Below are 18,645 nucleotides of genomic sequence, written 5' to 3'. Positions count from 1 at the left end.
CTTGTGAAACTATTGCCAATTGCTACTTTGGAGGGTGTTGGGGAAAAGGACTGGATAAAAATGAGGAATGAGTTCTATATGCCTTTTGTTTTCACCATTAAGTTGCCAGAGTAGAAAGCAAATGGATTCAACATTTTATTTGAAGACTGGTCCCTTACTGCTCTCTTAATATCCTGGATTGTGCACTTAAGGACCTGAACTCGTGATCTACCAACTTAGGGGCAAGAATATCCCTGAAACACATTTTTCTCTTTTTCTCATTGACTCCAAAATTTGTAAAAGAAGTAATCAATTCCCAAGGCTCCCACATGCCATTACTATTTGATACTCGAGGGACTTTTTGTTTTAAAGATTTTTTTTTCCAAATTCTCCATTTTGTGGAGCATCCTGAGCCATGAAAGTAAGTGGCCTTGACCTAATACCCTTCGGAATTTAAATTTGTACAACACACAAGTCTGAATGCTGAACAATTCCTCCTTCAGTTTTTTTCTTTCCCCAATGAGAATTACTGACATACACTCGGGCACTACCCTGCAGAGATACAACTGTGTGGAGGAGAACTAGAGATATCATTGTCCATTCTCTTGCAGCTGGATGGACACATAAGTGTTCTTAGTTTGCTTATTATTAATGTTGTGGGAACTATTTTTTTCAACTTAAGAATGCCTTTTCAGCCATAAAATTTTTTGATAAGTGTATTCGGTACTGAAATATCTAAATTAACTTTTGTTACTCTTTTTTGAATATTCATGTTTCAAGAAAAATGTTTTTTGCTCGAATTGTATTTTCACAGTTCCTTACTTGGTTCAAGAATTGTGTCCCCACTTGTCAAATTGAAGTTCTGATTTTTATGATACCAATTAGGAACCAAAGAAGCAAAAAGAGCTGTAGGATTTTGATTTAGCCAGAAATTTTGCTCTGAGGATATATACAAGTAGCAGCACAAGAAAATGAAAAATAACTTCTCAGAGTTTTATGCCTTGAAGGATGTCCAAAGAAATATGCATTGACTTGTCAGCCACAAACGAGCCTGCAGCTGACGTGGACATTACCCCTCCATAAATCTTCGTCCGCAAAGCCAAGCCAAAGAAAGAAAGAAGAAGACCCAGCAGTCCTTCCTCACCCAAACTTAAATTTGGGTTTTGCAAAATCTTTAGTCCAAACCCAGAGAAAGCAAATTCGAAAGGTAAAAGATGGCAGTATTTGAGGTTAGAATAACATCAGATCAAAGAATCCAAATAAAATTGGACTGTTTCCTATATTTCAAATTGTTTCAATGATGAGTCAGCTTTATGAGTCCATTTAACCATGGGTGGCATGGTTAGCGCAGTAGTTAGCACAACGTCTTTACAGCGCCAGTGAGCGAGACCAGGATTCGAACCCTGAATTGTCTGTAACAAGTTTGTACATTCTCCCCATGTCTGCATGAGTTTTCCCCAGGGGCTCCATTTCCTCCTACCATTCTTAACATACCATGGGTGTAGGTTAATTGGGTGTAAATTGGGCGGGACGGACTTGTGAGCCAAAATAGCCTGTTACCGTGCTGTATGGCTAAAAAATTAATTTATTTTGCACAATTATGGATTGGGATGAGCACATGGTTCACGAAAGAAAATTAGAATACATTCAGTATTGTTTTAGAAAAATGTTTTAGACAAATGCAATATCTATGATAAATAAAAAAGCATTAGAAAATCAAAATAATTATCTATAGAAAATGATATAAAAGGATTTTGAGCAGCAGAGTGCAAAACTAGTAAAGCTGCAGCAACTGAAGTTCAATGTGACAGTCTAGTGCTGCAGTCTAGTTCAATGCTAGTCTAGTGCTCCGTGAATGCGACAGTCTAGTGCGACAGTCTAGTTCACTGCTACAGTCTAGTGCTCCGAATATGCGACAGTCTAGTGCTACAATCTAGTTCAATGCTACAGTCTAGTGCTCAGTTTATGCGACAGTCTAGTTCAATGCTACAGTCTAGTGCTACAGTCTAGTTCAATGCTACAGTCTAGTGCTCTGTGTATGCTACAGTCTAGTGCAACAGTCAAGTTCAATGCTACAGTCTAGTGCTGCGTGTATGCTACAGTCTTGTGTGACAGTCAAGTTCAATGCTACAGTCTAATGCTACAGTCTAGTGCGACAGTCTAGTTCAATGCTAGTCTAGTGCTCCATGTATGCTACAGTCTAGTGCAACAGTCTAGTTCAATGCTACAGTCTAGTGCTCCGTGTATGCGACAGTCTAGTTCAATGCTACAGTCTAGTGCTCCGTGTATGCAACAGTCTAGTGCGACAGTCTAGTTCAATGCTACAGTCTAGTGCTCCGTGTATGCGACAGTCTAGTGCTCCATGTATGTGACAGTCTAGTTCAATGCTACAGTCTAGTGCTCCGTGTATGCGACAGTCTAGTGCGACAGTCTAGTTCAATGCTACAGTCTAGTGCTCCATGTATGCAACAGTCTAGTGCGACAGTCTAGTTCAATGCTACAGTCTAGTGCTCCGTGTATGCTAGACTAGTGCTACAGTCTAGTTCCATGCTACAGTCTAGTGCTCCGTGTATGCTACAGTCTAGTGCGACAGTCAAGTTCAATGCTATAGTCTAGTGCTACAGTCTAGTGCTACAGTCTAGTGCTCTGTGTATGCTGCAGTCTAGTGCGACAGTCTAGTTCAGTGCTACAGTCTAGTGCTCCGTGTATGCTACAGTCTAGTGCTACAATCTAGTTCAATGCTACAGTCTAGTGCTCTGTATATGCGACAGTCTAGTGCGACAGTCTAGTTCAATGCTACAGTCTAGTGCTGCAGTCTAGTGCTCCGTGTATGCTACAGTCTAGTGCTCTGTGTATGCTACAGTCTAGTGCTCCATGTATGCTACAGTCTAGTGCTCCGTGTATGCTACAGTCTAGTTCAATGCTACAGTCTAGTGCTCCGTGTATGGAGTTTGTAAGTTCTCCCTGTGTATTTTATTTGACAACCTCGTACCTCAAAGGCACGTGTGTTGGCAGGTTAATTGGCAATTGTAAATATTTACTTGAGTGGATATTTGTGGTAGGATCTGAAGAGTTGTTAGGAATATGAGAATAAAATGGGATTAATATTTGTTGATCAGCGATGACCTAATTTGCCTAAAGGCTTGTTTCTGTGCTATAAAACTCAATGACTTCAATAAAATCTATGTAGTGGTCAATAATATATTTCAGAGAGTCTAATTAATCTTTCACACCAGACAGAAGGAAGAACTTCTTTAGTCAGAGGGTCGTGGATTTGTGGAACTCACTGCCGCAAAAAGCAGTTGAGGCCAGATCACTGGGAGTATTTAAACAGGAAATGGATAAGTATCTCATTAGTAAGGGTATCAAGGGATATGGGAAAAAGCAGGAAAATGGAACTAGGTGTGAGCATAATTCAGTTTAGCGTAGAGTCACGGAACAGACTCAATGGGCCTAATGGCCTGCTTCTGCTCCTTTAACTTGTGGACCTCACCACGCTATGCTACACACCTCACCACACTACACCACACCATGTGTATTGAAGAGAAGAGATTAATGAGTTAAAGGGTAGCGGTGATTATGCTGATTTATATTCGGAGTAAGTGAGCTATTATAGAAAGGAATATTCAATCTATATAAGCGCAAAACATGAAGATTGTCTGTTGTGCTATTTATTTATAAATTGAAGCAGAAACAGTATTTTTAATTTTGTGCCACATTGTTTTGAGACTTAATTCAACTTCATCTCAAAAACCCACAGCTTTCATGACCAAAGACAAGGTGAGGAGGCACATGGGAAGGCCATCACTTGCAATTTAATGGCAATTTAAATAGCTCATCTACTTTACTTCAAAATCTATTATTGTTGGAATGTGGTAGGATTTAATTTTTGAAACTTCCTATCCAACATTATGATGCAAGTATCTTCACGAGACTGTCGCTGTTCAAGGCAGCAGTTCACCACTGCTTTATTAAAAACAGAGATGATCAATTATTGCCATCTTCTAGAGATCCTGTAATTTTTGTTAAAACATTCACTTCTCTGGAATGGAATTTGAACTACAACCTCTAATTAAGAAGGCTACCAAGTGGGCCACAGGTGACAAATAGTTGCCTGTGGCAAATATACAAACAAATGTACATCTAAGCCTTTTGAAAAAGCTAATCCAAATCTAGAAGGAATAATCAAAGTATACTTCTGATTTTTTTTCTTCTCTGTGAGAAAGAAACTATTCGTTGTTTAGCATGGTTTGCAACTCAATGCGGAAGCTGTGAACATTAATTTGGTCAGTTTTTTTTTCCAACTACTGACCACAAAAATCTATTGAACACTAATTGAGAACATAAAAGACTTTGGACTTGGAATTTATAATGGACAGAAGGAGTTGGATTTTTGAAAGAGTATTTTAAAACTTTTCATGGGGGCTCTGAGAATTGGTTAGCTTTATCTATCACAAAATGCAAGTTTTTTGTGATGATCACACTCTCCAATAATACAACTTTAATCAAGATTACCAAACAGATCCCTTGATCTGCAAGTTTAATATTCCATGTCACAGTGCAGCTATTTTTCTTTTCCCTTGCAAGTTTTTTTTTGCCCAATCCATCTTCATTTAATCAACTCTCATAAGATCACTGGAGAGTCACATTTCAGTCTTAGGAATTTTTGATTGTAAAAAAAACACCAAAATGCTGGAGAAACTCTGTGGGTCTTGCAGCGTTCATAGTGTTTGACTCTTAGGTGTTTTTTGACCCTGCCATTCCTGCTGTCACCATTTACTGACTATCAATGTTTCCACCAATGTCAAGTCTGGTGGTAGTCAACGACTTTGGTGGATTGTGGAGGGTCACATGATCTCTTCGCCTGGAACCCGGTGGGAGTGTGGATTGTGGAAGGTCACTTGACCTCTCTGCCTGGAACCCAGTGAGACTGCAGAGGGCCACATGATCTCTACTCCTGGAACCCTGTGGGTTTGCGGAGGGTCACGTCACTGCTCCGCATGGAACTTGGTGGGAATGTGAATTGTGGAGGGTCACATGACCACTCCTTCTGGAACCTCATCGGAAGTTGCATCACCTGTCAATTGAGGTTGGACTCTGCCCACCCAGTAGTGCACACCTGACCATTAACCCCTTTAATCATCTAATGATGATCTGGCCTGCACCCTCCAGCTTGTTACATCATAAAGTCAACCACGTGCAGTAGCTTTTCGGCCTAGAGACTAACCCTGCTGTGGGCAACGGTGGAAGAGCTGTTGGTAAGGTGTGCACTACATAGGGATCTGGGCTCTTGTATACTGTTGTAGTTGTAGATAACATCTGAGCTATGCCCACATTAGACAAGGAAAAGTGGGTAGTGCATTGTAGTCTTTAGTTGTGAAAACTCTGCATAAATAGTTACTAGTATTGGTAGTGTTAAGTCCAATGAGACTGATTTTACGGTTTTGTGTGATTGAGAATACTTGCGTATGTTATCCCTGTTACGATCCCCGTACATGAGTTGCAATAAAGATTATTCTTCATTCAGCCTGTGTCCAGACCCACTATTCTTTGAACCCACTGAATTTTTACCTTCCTACACAATCATACTATGCCACGTATTATATTTTGGGCCATCAGTGTTAATTCTTCAAGAGGAGTATTTGTTGGCTGCTCAAAGTACAGTACTTCTCAAACAAATTTTTAAAAATGTAATCATGCAAAATATACAGCAAAGTAAAATATTTCAAATGAAATACGATCAATAAAAAAGCAAAAGTTTCAAAAATCTAAAAGGTTACCGTACATCTTGATTGTAGCTTGCACAAATCAGTTGTGTGTACAAGCCTGGTTTAAACCCAAAGATTTAGATTAAAACTCTTGACAGACTTTCCAATGGGATGGTGAAAAGTTCTACACTATCAAATATACTGTTCTTTTGTTGAATGATGTTAATCTGAAATCCTTTGTTTTCTCAGGTGAAAATATAAAAATATACCCATGGTATTATTTTGAAAGAAAGGAATTATTCACACATGACCTGGGAAAATTGATTATGCTGCATTCCTACTTCAGTGTTTAAACAAAAACTGCTTCACTAATGTAAGGATTTAGAACTTTGTTAGGCCATTCAAAACTCCACATAGGGAACTGTTTTCTATGTAAAATCAGAATAGGGCAAATATGTTGACACAAAACAATCTGCTGAAGCAGCATCATTGGGAGAAAAAGAATAATCAATGGTTCACCCCGGAGCCCTTGGCATGAATGATGACTTGGACAGAACGAGTTAACAAGGAACCTGGTGCAGGATCAGTCAGTACTTAAAACAACTAGCCCAATGTAATGTAACCTGGGTTGATGGAACATCATGATCCAATGAAATCAAGGTACTAAGAATTAAAATAACTTTTGATATCATTAAAGAGCAAGTGATCAGATGAGAGTAAAGTTGAAAACGAGCATCCATTTTATAAAGCCTTCACAACATAGCAGCCAGATAGAACTATGTGTGAATTCTAAAGCAATTAATATTTTTAATTCTTCAAAATTCAGCATCAAGCTATGAACAAATATATTTCCAACATGCATGCTACTTAGTAAAATATTTTAACTAAGCCTTTTTTTCCAGAATTACATAATCCATTTGAACAAAAGCTCCTTGGTAAATTGAAGCCAAGATCAATTGGAGGAAGGGTTGTGTTGCATTAAAATCAACAGATTACAGGACAAGATAAAATCATCGTTAACTGTCTAAAGTTTTATACAATTAATTGTGTTTCAAATGGGCTTCACTGCAGAATGTTAATAATCCACAGGTTTCAAGAAAAGCCTTCAGGAATTGTACCATATAAATATTTAACAGCAGTCTAACAAATCACCAATTGCTAATTTATAAGAGTGCACAATATGCTTTAAAGTCTGGGTTTTAACCAAAAGTCAAAAGTACATTTGTGTCAGGCATTATAGCTCAGCAATGAATGCTATAAACACAGGCATGACATACCTCTGTGCACCCTGCATTTCCAGAGGTTTAAATGAACAGGAATAATTGGTGTGGCCCCTTTTGCCAAGTCTTTCTCTCACTGAAAGTAGTTTTAATTAATGTTTTGACAAATTAGCATCTAGTCAAAATTTAAGCACAAAGAAACTAATTCAGAAATTAGCAAAAATGTAAAAAAAAATTAATTAGAAGGCAGAACCTTTTCACAAAAGATATAATAAATATAGTTTATCAGGGCAGCAGCGAAACAAGAAACATTTGTGTATTGACAAACAAGATTACAGTGAGGTTGATACCAAGAGTGCATGATGGATAGGCAAAGAGAGATATACCAAATGCCATGCACAATCTGAAACAGGTTCTATCTCACCTTTAAATTGGGATGGATTGATTAGATTCTGCAGCTGTGATCATGTGACACAGAAAACAGAAATATATGCCCATTAAGGAGCTTGCACTATTTTACCCAATTAACTCTTTTGCTGGCACTTGAACACATGGTTGCCAGTCATTTCTGATTTATTGTTAGTGTACATACTTGACAGCACATAAAACCCTGAGGTTCTTTTTCCTGTGGGTGAGGCAGGATTACCACTTGTTGGTAGTGCAAAAAAAAGTACTCAACTGTAGTGTGGATTGTGGAGGGCCATGTGGCCTCTGATAGACAATCAAGTGACTCCATGAGGCAGTAGATCAGAGTCAAAAGGCTTTTATTAGCTGAGATGTTAGCTGAGGTTCAGAGAGCATCTGGCCTGGATCTGAGCAGGAAGTGATCTGGGGTCAAGGTCTTGGGTCAAGTCCTTTATTAGGGAATCTACTGGGAGGGGTCAGAGGAAAGAAAGGGGTGGTCCAGGCCAATATATACAATTATTACAGTGATGTAATACCTCATACCATCACATTCACCCCTTCTTTTAAATAAAAGTCCAGCGGGGTGAACATGGGTTCTACCTTTATTTACAATTGTTCTGAGAATCAAACCAAAGTCCATGTACAATTTACAAATTCAGTTTCTCAGGCGGATTTCTGCTCCTGGTGGAGCGCCACAAGGCTGGTTGGCCTGCCGGAAATCCGTCCACCTGTTGAGTGTCCCATCTTGGAGCATCTAGTGGCGCTGTGGACATGGTTTTTTTTTTTAATTTTTTTTTTTCACACCATAAACCACATTGACCATGATACATACATTTTCCTTTTCAAATATATACAGTGCCATTTTCTCCCCCCCTCCCTCCTCCCATCCCACCCTCCCTACCTCTCCCCCCATCCATTTAAAGTACAAAATCTAAGATACATTAAACCAGTCAAACAATGTTGTCATTCAATAAAAATAAACAAGAAATTCCACTGAGTCAATTCTTTTCATTTCCTTCTCCTTTCGTTAATTTAGGTAGTGAATGTCCCCGGTAGGTTTTCTCTATTGTGTTTCATGTAAGGCTCCCATATTTGTTCAAATATTTCAATATTATTTCTTAAACTATATGTTATTTTTTCTAATGGAATACATTTATTCATTTCTATATACCATTGTTGTATTTTCAAATTATCTTCCAATTTCCAGGTTGACATAATACATTTTTTTGCTACGGCTAGAGCTATCTTAACAAATCTTTTTTGTGCACCATCCAAATCAATTCCAAATTCTTTGTTTTTTATGTTACTTAGGAGGAAGATCTCTGGAATTTTTTGGTATATTGTTTTCTGTAATTTTATTTAATATTTGGTTTAGATCTTCCCAAAATTTTTCTACTTTCTCACATGTCCAGATTGCATGAATTGTTGTTCCCATTTCTTTTTTACATCGAAAATATCTGTCAGATACTGTTGGGTCCCATTTATTTAACTTTTGAGGTGTAATGTATAGCCTGTGTATCCAGTTATATTGTATCATACATAACCTCGTATTTATTGTATTTCTCATCGTTCCAGAACATAACTTCTCCCATGTTTCCTTTTTTATCTTTATATTTAAATCTTGTTCCCATTTTTGTTTAGTTTTACCATTTGTTTCCTCATTCTCCTTTTCTTGCAGTTTAACATACATATTTGTTATAAATCTTTTGATTATCATTGTATCTGTAATCACATATTCAAAGTTACTTCCCTCTGGTAACCTCAGACTGCTTCCTAATTTGTCCTACAAGTAGGATCTCAATTGGTAATATGCCAGCACTGTATCTTGAGTTTTATTGTATTTATCTTTCATTTGTTCAAAGGATAATAATCTATTTCCTGAAAAACAATTTTCTATTCTTTTGATCCATTTTTTTTCCCATTCTCTAAAGGAAAGGTTATCTATTGTAAAAGGGAGTAACTTATTTTGCGTCAATATTAGTTTTGGTAATTAGTAATTTGTTTTATTCCTTTCTACATGAATCTTTTTCCAAATATTGAGTAGATGATGTAATACTGGAGAACTCCTACGTTGTACCAATTTTTCATCCCATTTATATAATATGTGTTCAGGTATCTTTTCCCCTATTTTATCTAATTCTAATCTAGTCCAATCTGGCTTTTCCCTTGTTTGATAAAAATCTGATAGGTATCCTAATTGTGCGGCTCTATAATAATTTTTAAAGTTTGGCAGTTGTAAGCCTCCTTGTTTATACCATTCTGTTAATTTATCTAGTGCTATCCTCGGTATCCCCCCTTTCCATAAAAATTTCCTTATTATTTTCTTTAACTCCTTGAAGAATTTCTCTGTCAAGTGTATTGGCAATGCCTGAAATAGGTATAAAATCCTTGGGAAAATGTTCATTTTAATACAGTTTATCCTTCCTATTAGTGTTAATGGTAAATCTTTCCAATGCTCTAAATCGTCCTGTAATTTTTTCATTAGTGGATAATAATTGAGTTTATATAGATGGCCGAGATTTTTATTTATTTGTATACCTAGGTATCGGATTGCTTGCATTTGCCATCTGAATGGTGATTCCTTCTTAAATTTTGAGAAATCCGCATTATTCATTGGCATTGCTTCACTTTTATTTACGTTAATCTTGTAACCTGACACTTCTCCATATTCCTTCAATTTCTTATATAATTCTTTTATTGATAGTTCTGGTTCTGTTAAGTATACTATAACATCATCCGCAAATAAACTGATTTTATATTCCTTGTCTTTTATTTTTATCCCTTTTATATTATTTTCTGTTCTTATCAATTCTACTAGTGGTTCTATAGCTAACGCGAACAATAAGGGTGATAGTGGGCATCCCTGCCGTGTTGACCTGCTTAAGTTAAATTGCTTTGATATATATCCATTTACTGTCACTTTCGCCAATGGCCCCTTATATAATGCTTTAATCCAATTAATATACTTCTCTGGTAAACTGAATTTTTGCAATACTTTGAATAAATAATTCCATTCTACTCTGTCAAAGGCCTTCTCTGCGTCTAAAGCAACTGCTACTGTTGGCGCTTTACTCCCTTCTACTGCATGAATTAAGTTAATAAATTTACAAATATTGTCTGTTGTGCGTCTTTTTTTAATAAATCCAGTTTGGTCTAGATTTACCATTTTAGGTACATACTCTGCTAATCTGTTTCCTAATAGTTTAGCTATTATCTTATAATCTGTGTTAAGTAATGATATTGGTCTATATGACACTGGTGCGAGTGGATCTTTCCCTTGCTTTAGTATTACTGTAATTATTGCTGTTTTACATGAATCTGGTAAGCTTTGTGTTTTATCAATCTGGTTGATTACTTCCAGGAGGGGAGGAATTAATAAATCTTTAAATATTTTATAGAATTCTATTGGGAATCCATCCTCTCCTGGTGTTTTATTATTTGGTAATTTTTTTATTATCTCTTGTATTTCTACTATTTCAAATGGTTCTGTTTATTTATTTTGTCCCTCTATTTGTAATTTGGTAGTTCAATTTTAGTTAAAAATTCATCTATTTTCCCTTCTTTCCCTTCGTTTTCAGTTTGGTATAATTGTTCATAGAATTCTCTAAAGTTTTCCTTGATCTCCGTTGGATTATATGTGATTTGTTTGTCTTTTTTCCTTGATGCCAATACCATTTTCTTAGCTTGTTCTGTCTTAAGCTGCCATGCTAGAATTTTGTGCGTTTTTTCCCCTAGTTCATAATATTTCTGTTTTGTCTTCATTATGTTCTTCTCCACCTTATATGTTTGTAATGTTTCATATTTTATTTTTTTATCTGCCAATTCTCTTCTTTTAGTTGTATCTTCCTTCATTGCTAATTCTTTTTCTATATTTACTATTTCCCTTTCCATCTGCTCTGTTTCCTGATTATAGTCCTTCTTCATCTTGGTTACATAACTTATTATTTGCCCTCTAATGAATGCTTTAATTGCATCCCATAGTATAAACTTATCTTTCACTGATTCCGTATTTATTTCAAAATACATTTTAATTTGTCTTTCAATGAATTCTCTAAAATCCTGCCTTTTAAGTAGCATGGAGTTTAATCTCCATCTATACATTCTTGGAGGGATGTCCTCTAACTCTATTGTTAATATCAAGGGTGAATGGTCCGATAATATTCTAGCTTTATATTCTGTTTTTCTTACTCTATCTTGCATACGAGCTGATAACAAAAATAGGTCTATTCTTGAGTATGTTTTATGTCTACCCGAGTAATATGAATATTCCTTTTCATTAGGATGTTGTTTCCTCCAAATATCCAAAAGTTGCATTTCTTCCATCGATTTAATTACACATTTTGTTACTTTGTTCTTTCTGTTAATTTTTATCCCAGTTTTGTCCATATTTGAATCCAAATTCAGGTTAAAATCCCCTCCTATTAATATGTTCCCTTGCGTATCTGCTATCTTCAAAAAAATATCTTGCATAAACTTTTGATCTTCTTCGTTAGGTGAATATACATTGAGTAGATTCCAAAACTCCGAATATATCTGACATTTTATCATTACATATCTCCCTGCTGGATCTATTATTTCCTCTTCTATTTTAATTGGCACATTTTTACTAATTAATATAGCTACTCCTCTTGCTTTTGAATTATATGACGCTGCTGTTACATGTCCTACCCAATCTCTCTTTAATTTCTTGTGCTCCAATTCAGTTAAATGTGTTTCTTGCACAAATGGTATATCAATTTTTTCTTTTTTCAGTAAATTTAACAGTTTCTTCCTTTTAATTTGGTTATGTATTCCGTTAGTATTTAAAGTCATATAGTTCAGCGTAGCCATTTCATATTTTGTTTATCTTCCCTTTCCGTTTCTCCATCATCACCTTTCCTTCTTATCCATTTCTGCCTTCTTGTTTTGAACACTTTATAAGACAACATTTCTAAAACATCAAACATTTTCCTTATTCTCCTATTTAAAACTTCTCGCTGTGGACATGGTTGATGGCGCCTCTGGTGCAGTGGCAGGTTGTGGTGTCACTGGTGCTGGTAGTCACTGTCGTGGTGCTGGTACAGGGAAGAATATAGGTGGTGGCGGTAGTGCTCCATTTCCAGTAAGACCCTCGTGCAATGTTAGCTAGGGCTCAGAGAGCATCTGGCCTGAATCGAGCAGGAAGTGATGTGGGGTCAAGGTCTTGGGACAGGACCATTATTATGGAATTTCCTTGGAGGGGTCACAGGGAAGGAAGGGGTGGTCCAGGCTAGTACATACAGTTATTACAGTGGTGTAATATCTAATACCACCACTGCCTCTCTGTCTGGAACCTGGTGGGAATATGGATTGTGAAGGATCACGTGACCTCTCTGCCAGGAACCTACTGACAGATTATGTTGTATTTTATATATTTTTTAAAGGAGATAAATTGTGACAGGTTTTTTGTGTAGGTCACATACAAAAACTTGAAAACAGATCTCATTTAAAATACTGGAGCTCTGCTCAAGTCAGACATTCCAGCTCTGAGTGCCCTTGCAAAAGCTTTGGGGAGTGCCTATAGAGACTTCACTAATGGATTGTTGTTTTGGAAAGCAACAGATGAAAGAACTTGGAGGATTAGGTCCGGAGCCGCAAGATGTCTGAGTGCAGTTTGCTGTTCTTAGAGGGTCATGTGGATTTGCAAGCAGAAGGCATCAAACAGGCGTGCGTGTGTGTGTGTGTGTGTGTGTGTGTGTGTGTGTGTGTGTGTGTGTGTGTGAGTGTGAGTGAGAGAGAATTTAGTTTTACAGTTTAACAGCAGCAGCTGGGACTGGAACAGGACAAGTTGGAAAGCTTGTGGAAAACCCCATTTTGAAGACAGGTTCTAGTTCTTGGTTCATCCTGGTCAAAGCCCTTATGGTTCATATAAGAGGAGGGGATTAGCTGCCTAATATTTCACTTGAATTAAGGGAAACAAAAAGGAACTCTGTGGTGACCTGAAAGAAAGAGGTTATCATCTGGAAAACCCTGATGGGGCAAGTTTCTTCAGAAAGACACTGACATGGCTGATGAGATGGAATCAGTTTGTGTCCAGCAAACAAATCTCTCTCTGAAAACCAACAAGAACCTTCCTGAGTGGTAACCATTTACCTTTCAAGCACCAAAGCCTGGTGAACTTCCTAAATGTTAAATTCTGTGCACAGTATAAAAATTGCCTGCAACCAGTGAACTTGGAGTGAGAAGTGAGATTGGACTGTAAATCAAAGAACTTTTATGAACTTACGTACACATTACGTACATGGGCAGTGGGTCCCTCGCTTCTCAGACAAGGTCCACACACTGGCCCAAGCTACAACTTTTCCCCTCCCACCTAAGGCGCAGGCAGCATTCATCCGCATCAGGCAGGACATCGCGGACGCCATGATGCAGGCCATGGATGAGGACTCCCCCTTCCAGGTGGAGAGCGATGCATCCAAGGTAGCCCTCGCAGCTACCCTCAACCAAGGGGGGAGCCCCGTCGCTTTCTTCTCTAGGACACTCGGAGACGTGGAGGCTCCAAGCTAGGGCATTCTGCCACTGAAAAGGAGGCCCAGGCGATTGTGGAAGCGGTCCACCACTGGCGCCACTACCTGGCCAGCAGGAGATTCAACCTCCGTGGCATTCATGTTTAACACTACCCACAAGAGCAGGATCAAGAACAACAAGATCCTGCTCTGGAGTGTCGAGCTGGAAACCTACAGCTATGACATCCTGCCCAGGAAGTTTAACAACTCCCCCGATGCCCTCTCTCAGACCTACGGGTCTATGCACAATGACAGACTGCAGGCATTGCATGAGTCCCTCTGCCATCCAGGTGTCACCAGGTTGTACTACTTCATTAAGTCCCGGAACTTGCTGTATGCCATCAGGGACGTCAGGGACATGACCAAGGCCTGCTGGGTCTGCGCAGAGTGTAAACCCCATTTCTTCCGCCCGCCCCAGGCCCATGTTGTAAAGGCCACTCAGCCCTTTGAGCATCTCGCCATGGACTTCAAAGGGCCCCTGCCTTCCACGAACCAAAATGTCTACTTTCTCACGGTAGTGGACGAGTACTCACGCTTCCCTTTCACTGTCGCTTGCCCGGACACTTCCACGGCCACTGTCATCAGGGCCTTGGGGCAGATCTTCACCATGTTTGGCTACCCCACTTTCATCCACAGCGACCGGGAGTCTAGTTTCATGAGTGACAAACTGTGCCAGTACCTGACGGCAAGGGGCATCGCGACTAGCCGCACGACAAGTTATAATCTGAGAGGCAATGGGCGAGTGGAACATGAAAATGGGGTGGTCTGAAAGGCAGTCCTCCTGCCTTTCAAGTCAAAAGGGTGGGCCGCTGAGTAATGACAGGACGCCCTGCCCGAGGCGCTCCATGCCATTCAGTCGCTGCTATGTACGGCTACCATCGAGACCCCGTATGAATGTGTGTTCACATTCCCCAGGAAGTCAGCGACTGGAATGTCCCTCACAGCATGGCTCACCTCCCTGGGACCGGTGCTGCTGGGTAAGCACGTACGGACACACAAGGCCGAACCTCTGGTTGAGAAGGTCTTCCTCCTACACACGAACCACAACTACGCCTATGTTAGGTTCGGCAGTGGCAGGGAGGACACTGTCTGAACCAGGGATCTGGCACCAGGAGGAGCACCCACCACTCCACGGCATCCTTCTTCAGCCCAGAATGACGCTGACCGGGCATATATCTCCGTCCCCAGGCAGCTATGGGGCACACAGGACCTCCTTAACCACCAGGGACCCGCTTCAGCCCTGGTAGACAAACCTGCCCCCCACCCATCCAATACGACCCGCATAAGTCAACCCCAGCCCCCCTGGCCACCCCTCCATGTGGCACCACACTAGTCACACAGACCGCTGCCACCAGCCCCCCCATTTCCCCTACGACTAGCAACCAGGAGCCAGTCCTACAACGGTCAGGGACCCCAGTGGCCGCTGGATCATCTCAATCTGTAAATATTGTATTTTGTATAGTGGGTATAATTCCTTGTTACTGCCCTCCCCCAAACCGGGACAATTTTAAAGAAGGGGGTGAATGTGGTAGTACACCACTGGGCTACAGCAAGGGTCAACCTCTGTACCTGCAAGAGTGTACTGCCGACCTACTGCAGGGGGCAACCTCTGTACCTGAAGGAGTGTAAGGGGACAGGACAACACCTGGCCGGCTGTCAATCAGTCGGCCTGAATGGATCAAGCCCCACCCAGTCGGGTGTCAATCACCTCCGGGATATAAGCCTGTGCCAGCCTCCCAAGATCTCACTCAGAGTTGCTGCAGCTACAGTCAGCCTGGCTCTGTGGAAGTCTTTGTGGATTAAAGCCTGTTATACAGTCTTTACCTTGTGTTTGTCTGATTCTGGCTAACAGCGCACCACAAGGTTAAGTAAATAGCAATAAGTTAAAATTTAATCCTGTTTTCATATTTAATGATAATAAAAAGTAACATTTGTTTAAGTAAGCATTTTACTATGTGAATTTATGTTGCTGCTGGATTTTGGGGTCCTCTGGGCTCATAACACCTTCAGCTCCCTTTTGCTCAAGATTCCAGCATCTGCAGATTTGTGTCTAATTTCAGGTCAGAACACTTTTTCAAAATTCAGACTCAAAAAGAGTCCCACCCCAAAATGATGACAATATATTTCTCTCCATGGATGCTGCCTGACCTGCTGACCCCCTCCAGCATTTCAGTGTTTCAAGATTCCAACATCTGAAGTTCTCATGGTTATCTAACTTTAAACATTGTTCTGCAAAAAGGTAATTTTCTGCACATTTGGGAAACAGTGAGCATTGCAATATAAGGGGCAACTATGGAGTCACACACAATGTTTGTCAGAAATGGCACATTTCCATTGAGAAACAAACAATACTTTCATACAGGCCTTGATGCCAAAAAAAACCTGCTACATTTCCTCTGTGTTAAATGCTTTGCACAACCTCACCATAAACATAGCTGTGATAACCGACTTAGAGTTTGTTCCATTTGCCATGCATTGTTTCTGAGCTGACCTTGATACTCCGGAAGAAAAGCTGCAACAAGCCTCAAATGTGCAAACTTACAAAGGAAAGTCACGATAAATTAAGTATCCTTTAATGGACCTCGATGGTCACTCTGGAGCATCTACTCATTGTTTCGTGGCTCCATTAATTGATATGTAGTCTCCAAATTACAAAAACATTTAGAACTCATATAAGAGCAATGCACTTGTACATTTTAATGTGCTTTTCCACCAACAGACCGAAGAATCAAAGAAAGAATAAAAGGAGTTAGCACTTCAGCCCTTTGAACCCACAATGCCAATCAATAAAATCATGGCTGATTCAACTTTTCTCAATTGATTGCTCTGCCTATTCCCTATTACTTTAGTGGCGAAAAATCTACCTATATCTGGATTTAGCCTCCACAGCTTTTTAGGAAAGAAATTCCAAAGATTCCCAATTTTTAGCAAAGTAAAGGAAGCTAGAACACAGCAGGTGAACAGGAACCATGTGTACAAAAGGTCAGTCAATGTTTCAGGTTAGGAATGTTTATCAAGACTTAATCAAACCTCCATAGAGTCGTGACCTAAAATGTTGACTGATCAGTTCTCCTCACGTTTCCCCAGTATTTGCATTTTCTGTGTTACTCTCAGCTCTTTGCTTAAAACAGGTGCCATCGTTCTGGAACTGTCTTCAAATCCAAGAGTTTCCCATGAAGGACACATCTCCCAAAATGTCCCTGTCCCCATCTGATAATAATCTGTTGTATTCATTTATTCCAGAGCGAACATGTATTTTATACATTATACTTCATTTACCGACTATGCCCAATCAATCTTTCGGCACGTTAGGTTTTGTTTCCTCATAGCTGTCTTCCCCTGATTTTAAAAAAAATTATGGATAAATTTGGCAACATTCATTTTCTTCCTTTCTCTGAATAAACAACTGCTGTCTCACCTCTGGTGCCCCACTGGCTATAGTTGCTAAACTGAAAATTGATCCCCTTGATCCTCACTTCCTACTCACTGGTTAATTATCTGTTATTACTCCAACAATACGGGCTCTTGCAAAGTAACTTTTTCTCTGGCATCTTGTTGAACATCTTTGACTGGGTCAGATGTAATACATAGTCCTCTGTAACAACCAGTTTTGTGATTTATATTCACAGGCATACACTTCAGCTGGATTTTCTAGTGATGAAAATTTTACAGCTCTATTTTCTCATGACTTTATTTGGTAATCAAGAGGTTATAAATCACACATCTATATTTTCCTGATGATGGTCACAGATTGTAATTAAAATGAAGTAAATTAGCCTTTTGCAAACTTACAACTGTATCAGTAACAGATGCAATTCATTCACGGTCTTCATATTCAGATTCACAATTCAGAGTTTCTCCCCCAAAATGGATGAGCTTTTCAACAAGATTAAATCTGTCAAAAGTGTAGAGTTAATATTCTCCGAGAGTATCTCATCAATATACTTAACAGCAACTCCCAGCATGAAATTGATAATTCTTTTGTATTTCAAACCAGCAAGCTCTGAGACAGATAACTAATGGGCAATTTTGATCTGTGTAATGTGGTCACCAGAATGTATATTTTGAATTCAAGCTCTATTCAGCCAATGAAAATAACCTACATCATCTTGTTTAACTAGAAAAATAACCTAAAATCTTATCACAAGCATGCAACCTCTCAAACAGCCCAGTTGCCCATTAAATCAGTTACAGGGAATGAACAAGAACTTTATTGAGGAGGAAGGCTTAAAAGGCAGGAAGGGTTTAGAGCAGTGGTTCCCAACCTTTTTTATGCCCTGCACCCCTAAAAAGTTTCAATATGTTTTCGCACCCCTTAAAGTAATAATTTATTTAAGAATAAAGGTGAAGGTGACCAAAACAAATTTGTATAATCAATTTTTAATAATATATAAACAAAAATGAAGCATATGGAAAAGAAAAAACTATTACAACAAATTAAAAGTTGCATAAACCCTACAAAAAAATTAAGTTTTCATCCATGCATGAAATTTCTTTAAAAAAATTAAAGAACTAATGTTCAAATGTTCATAAGCCAAATTAAATTTAATGAACTCTTTTGTTCCTGTTTATTGCTTAAGAGTGTTTCAAAACGTGGCACTTTGTTGCTGATAGCAACCTGCGCGTCTGCCTGGGCACCCAAATGATTTCTAGATTTTGTCTTGATTGACAAAAGGGCACTAAATCCAGACTCGCCTAAGTATGTCGTCGCGAATGGGATGAGCACAGTTAGTGCTTTTTCACAAAGTCTTGGAAACACGTCCATTGCTGAACACCAATATTGTTCCAAAGTTTTGCTTTCAAACTGCA

General features: G+C 39.1%; 1 protein-coding gene and 1 long non-coding RNA gene across 12 annotated transcripts in view; one reads left to right on the top strand and one right to left on the bottom strand.

Moving 5' to 3' along the window:
• The window catches only part of LOC138737104 (disabled homolog 2-interacting protein-like), a 592,760-nt gene that overhangs the window by 337,055 nt on the left and 237,060 nt on the right, over positions 1-18,645 (bottom strand). The window contains exon 2 of one of the 11 annotated variants that reach the window (XM_069887681.1): positions 17,629-17,731. The exons of the other annotated variants lie outside the window; for them this stretch is intronic. The gene's annotated coding sequence lies outside the window, so the exon portion shown is untranslated. The remainder of the gene's footprint in view (positions 1-17,628; positions 17,732-18,645) is intronic. 11 annotated transcript variants of the gene reach the window in all.
• The window catches only part of LOC138737164 (uncharacterized), a 63,002-nt gene that overhangs the window by 19,521 nt on the left and 24,836 nt on the right, over positions 1-18,645 (top strand). The gene's annotated exons all lie outside the window — the stretch shown is intronic.

This window comes from Narcine bancroftii, chromosome 1 (assembly GCF_036971445.1).
Source record: "Narcine bancroftii isolate sNarBan1 chromosome 1, sNarBan1.hap1, whole genome shotgun sequence".
NCBI classification, from domain to species: domain Eukaryota; kingdom Metazoa; phylum Chordata; class Chondrichthyes; order Torpediniformes; family Narcinidae; genus Narcine; species Narcine bancroftii.
The sequence above is the reverse complement of the archived record's forward strand: the minus strand, read 5'-3'. Positions and strand labels throughout refer to the sequence as shown.